This window comes from Cervus canadensis, chromosome X (assembly GCF_019320065.1).
Source record: "Cervus canadensis isolate Bull #8, Minnesota chromosome X, ASM1932006v1, whole genome shotgun sequence".
In the NCBI taxonomy this organism is placed as follows: Eukaryota; Metazoa; Chordata; class Mammalia; order Artiodactyla; family Cervidae; genus Cervus; species Cervus canadensis.
In genome coordinates, this window is record NC_057419.1 from 83,161,739 (window position 1) to 83,167,070 (window position 5,332).

A 5,332-nucleotide genomic window follows, 5' to 3' on the forward strand; every position below is an offset into this window, starting at 1 on the left:
TAACAGTTAGAACTGGACATGGAACAACAGACTGGTTCCACATAGGAAAAGGAATACCTAAGGCTGTATATTTTCACCCTGCTTATTTAACTTATATGCAGAGTACATCATGAGAAATGCTGGGCTGGATGAAGCAAAGCTGGAACCAAGATTGCTGGGAGAAATATCAATAACCCAGATATGCAGATGACACCACCCTAATGGCAGAAAGTGAAGAACTAAAGAGGTTCTTGATGAAAGTGAAAGAGGAGAGTGAAAACATTGTCTTAAAGCTCAACATTCGGAAAACTAAGATCATGACATCTGATCCCACCACTTCATGGGAAATAGATGGAGAAACAGTTGAAACAGTATCATACTTTATTTTTTGGTGCTCCAAAATCACTGCAGATGGTGATGGCAGCTATGAAATTGAAAGATGCTTACTCCTTGGAAGGAAAGTTATGGCCAACCTAGACAGCATATTAAAAAGCAGAGACATTACTTTGTCAGCAAAGTTCCGCCTAGTGAAAGCTATGATTTTTCCAATAGTCAGGTATGGATATGAGAGTTGAACTATAAAGAAAGCTGAGAGCAGACGAATTGATGTTTTTAAACTGTGGTGTTGGAGAAGACTCTTGAGAGTCCCTTGGACTGCAAGGAGATCCAACCAGTCCATCCTAAAGGAGATCAGTCCTTGGTGTTCATTGGAGGAACTGATGCTGAAGCTGATACTCCAATACTTTGGCCACCTGATGCGAAGAGCTGACTCTTTTGAGAAGACCCTGATGCTCGGAAATATTGAAGGCGGGAGGAGAAGGGACCGACAGAGTATCAGATAGTTGGATGGCATCACTGACCGAATGACCACGAGTTTGGGTAGACCCCGGTAGTTGGTTATGGATATACAGAACGGTATATTCAGTTCAGTCAGTCAGTTCAGTCACTCAGTCATGTCTGACTCTTTGCGACCCTATGAATCACAGCATGCCAGGCCTCCCTGTCCATCACCAACTCCCGGAGTTTGCTCAAACTCATGCCCATCGAGTCGGTGATGCCATCCAGCCATCTCAACCTCTGTCATCCCCTTCTCCTCCTGCCCCCAATCCCTCCCAGCATCAGGGTCTTTTCCAAAGAGTCAGCTCTTCGCATGAGGTGGCCAAAGTATTGGAGTTTCAGCTTCAGCATCAGTCCTTCCAATGAACACCCAGAAATGGAATATTACTCAGCCATAAAAGGAATGCATTTGAGTCAGTTCTAATGAGGTGGATGAACCTAGAGCCTATTATGCAGAGTGAAGTAATCCAGAAAGGAAAAGATACATATTAGATCAGTTCAGTTCAGTTCAGTCACTCAGTCGTGTCTGACTCTTTGCAACCCCGTGGATTGCAGCATGCCAAGCTTCCCTATCCATCACCAACTCCCAGAGTGTACTCAAACTCATGCCCATCAAGTCAATGATGCCATCCAACCATCTCATCCTGTCGTCCCCTTCTCCTCCTGCCTTCAGTCTTCCCCAGCATCCAGTCCTTTTCAAATGAGTCAGTTCTTCCATCAGGTGGCCAAAGCATTGGACTTTCAGCTTCAGAACCAGTCTTTCCAAAGAATATTCAAGACTGATTTCTTCTAGGATTGATTGGTTGTATCTCCTTGCAGTCCAGTGGACTCTCAAGAGTCTTCGCCAATACCATAATTCAAAAGTATCAATTATTCGGCACTAAGCTTCCTTATAGTCCAATTCTGACATCCATACATGACTACTGAATAAACCATGGCTTTGACTAGACAGATCTTTGTGAAATATTGGATAGTAATACTTATATACAGAATCTAGAAAGGTGCTGAGGAAAAGCATCATCTCTACACTGTGATAATGCAGATTTTTTAAAGTATTCATCTTACAAATTGTTCTGCAATCCAAATATACAATAGCTCAGAAAACGATGTTTAGAAAACAAAAGCCAGTGTAAAAAGACAGCAAAACAACTAGAACAGTAAGGTTTTTTATGGCTTTGATTTTACAGTTTTCTTACTGCATCATTGATGTCATAAATCTATTCCTTCAACTAGCTCTACTGCTCAAGATGTAAAGAAATATTTTTTTAATTTAATTAATTTATTTTAATTGGAGTCTAATTACTTTACAATATTGTAGTGGTTTTTGCCATACATTGACATGAATCAGCCGTGGGTGTACATGTGTTCCCCATCCTGAAACCCCCTCCCACCTCCCTCTCCAAACCATCTCCTGACTTCATTTCACCTTCTGGATCCTTTCGCATTTTCTAATATCGATTAAGACTTTGCCTTTAAAGCCTTGAACACTAATATGCTTCCCCCCCCCCCCCCCCCGATCTGAAACATGCTACCATCTCTGTTGCTGTTGCTCTGCTTGGAAAATGACAGAGATTTTAAAGTTTCACCAGTCTTTTGCTTCTTTACGCCTTTTTCTGGGGCAACTTGCTTTTTCCTCTTTAACTTTTTGTCAACTTCACCATCAGAATTGCTGTCAGAAGAGCTTGAAGAAACAATTTCCTTTGACTTAGGCTTTGTTTGGTTCCTGTAGCTGAACTGACTCTGCTCTCTCTCAAGGGAGTTGACTGTTTCTGGATTGGGCATTTTCTTGATTCTCATAGATCAAGAGCTTCTACTTAACTATTCAAGTCAGATTTATTTATTTTTTCAATATTTTGATGGGGGAACAATTTCTTGGCACTTCTTTGTTTACCATTTTGCTGTTGTCACTCTTAAGAAATATGTTTTATAAGCTAAAGAAGTGCTTGGTGTGAGTTTCACTTTTCCATTAATAATAGATATATTAATCAATGGCAAAAAATAAAATATTAATAACATACAAAACAGGAAAGCTTGTCAAAAAAGAAGTGAGGAGAAGATGAGGAGGTGATTTTCAATAAAATTACCACTTTACAGGCATCTGAACTAAGAAAGAAAATTGCATATTTCTATGAAGGGAAAATAATTTTCTTTCATTTTATTCTTCGAACTTCTTGTTCAGGGTTGACCACTACCAAACAGAAAACGTCATGCCATAATAAAATATTATCACATACTCACCAGAGTATTTGATAATACTGTAGAGTTTTATGATGTGATTTGGAAAAAAATCAGTTCTAGACTTAGGAAAAAGATTTTGTTCAACCTAGAGATCAGTGACTCTCAAATGGAGAATTTTCTACTAAGGGAACATTTGACAATGTCTAGAAACATTTCTGGTTGCCATGGCTGGTGGAACGGGTTGCTTTTGGCATTTACAGGGAAAAGGCAAATGATTCTTCTGTTGCTTTCTGCCATGCACAGGGCTTCTTCACCCTGCAAAATAACTATCAGTCAAAAATGTTGTTAGTGTTAAGACTGAAGAACCATTTTTTAATGCTAAATTATAGCTAGACTGTAAAGTTCTTGAGGAAAAAAAATGGGTACATAATTTTCTAAGCCCCAATATCTACATAGTGGTGCTGGATACATATCAGGATTGAGATAAATGAGTCAATCTCAATTGTTCCAATTTGACTAAACTTCAAATCATTCTCTCAATATGCACATGTCTTTCTTTCCTAGAGAATGTTTTGAACAATAATTTCCTTTAAATAGAGTTTTCTGTACCCATAGTCCTTGGGGATTTTTATTTGTTTATTATTAAGATACAAAGGCTTCCCTGGTGGCTCAGTTGGTAAAGAATCCACCAGCAATGCAAGAGAGGTGGGTGTGATCCCTTGGTCGGGAAGATCACCTGAAGAAGGAAATGGCAATCTGCTCCAATATTCTTGCCTGGGATTCCCATGAATAGAGGAGCCTGGAGGTCTGCAGTCCATGGGTTAGCACAGAGTCGGACCTGACTTAGCAATGAATCCACCATTAAGACACAAATCATATGTCATAAATTAACCAACTTGAAGTTAATAGCTAATGGTTATTAGTATATCACAAGATTGTGCAACCAGAAATATATTTAATGATATAACATTTTAAACAATCCCAAAAGACACCCTATAATTATTAGCAATCACGGTTCTCCCTATTCTCAGACCATGACAACCACTAATGTTCTTTCTTCCTCTATGAAATTACTTGGTCTGAACTTTTCATAAAAAGTGAATCATGCAATTTTTGTCCTTTTGTGCCTGGCTTTTTTCTTTCAATTAACTTAGCTTTGACTAGAAGGAACATTGTTGACAAAGTAATGTCTCCGCTTTTTAATATGCTGTCTAGGTTGGTCATAACTTTCCGTCCAAGGAGTGAGTGTCTTTTAATTTCATGGCTGTTGTCACCATCTGAAGTGATTTTGGAGCCCCAAAAATAAAGTCTGCCACTATTTCCACTGTTTACCCATCTATTTGACATTAAGTGATGGGACCAGATGTCATCTTCTTAGTTTTCTAAATATTGAACTTTAAGTCAACTTTTTCACTCTCCTCATTCACCTTCATCAAGAGGCTCTTTAGTTCTTCTTTGCTTTCTACCATAAAGGTAGTGTCATCTGCATATCTGAGGTTATTGATATTTCTCCCAGCAATCTTGATTTCAGTTTGAAATTTATCCAGCCCAGCGTTTCTCATGAGGTACTCTGCATATAAGTTAAATAAGCAGGGTGAAAATATACACCCTTAATGTACTCCTTTTCCTATTTGGAACCAGTTCTAACTGTTGCTTCCTGACCTGCATACAGATTTCTCAAGAGGCAGGTCAGGTGGTCTGGTATTCCCATTTCTTTCAGAATTTTCCACAGATAATTGTGATCCACACAGTCAAAGGCTTTGGCATAGTCAATAAAGCAGAAATAGATATATTCATCTAGAACTCTCTTGATTTTTCAATGATCTAGTGGATGTTGCCAATTTGATCTCTGGTTCCTCTGCCTTTTCTAAAACCAGCTTGTATATCTGGAAGTTCATGGTTCATGTATTGTTGAAGCCTGGCTTGGAGAATTTTGAGCATTACTTTACTAGCATGTGAGATGAGTGTAATTGTGTCATAGTTTGAGCAATCTTTTGCATTACTTTTCTTTGGGATTGGAATGAAAACTGACCTTTTCCAGTCCTGTGGCCACTACTGAGTTTTCCAAATTTGTTGGCAAATTGAGTGCAGCACTTTCACAGCATCATCTTTTATGATTTGAAAGAACTCAACTGGAATTCCATCACCTCCACTAGCTTTGTTCATAGTGATACTTCCTAAGGCCCCCTTGACTTCACATTCCAGGATGTCTGGCTCTAAGCAAGTGATCACACCATTGTGATTAGCTGGGTTGTGAAGATCTTTTTTGTACAGTTCTTCTATGTATTCTTTCCACCTCTTCTTAATATCTTCTGCTTCTTTGAGGTCCCTACCATTT

General features: G+C 38.9%; 1 pseudogene; it reads right to left on the reverse strand.

The window, feature by feature from the left end:
- Positions 1 to 1,997: 1,997 nt before the first annotated feature.
- LOC122435629 lies at positions 1,998 to 2,598 on the reverse strand (annotated as a pseudogene).
- Between the last annotated feature and the right edge of the window lie 2,734 nt (positions 2,599 to 5,332).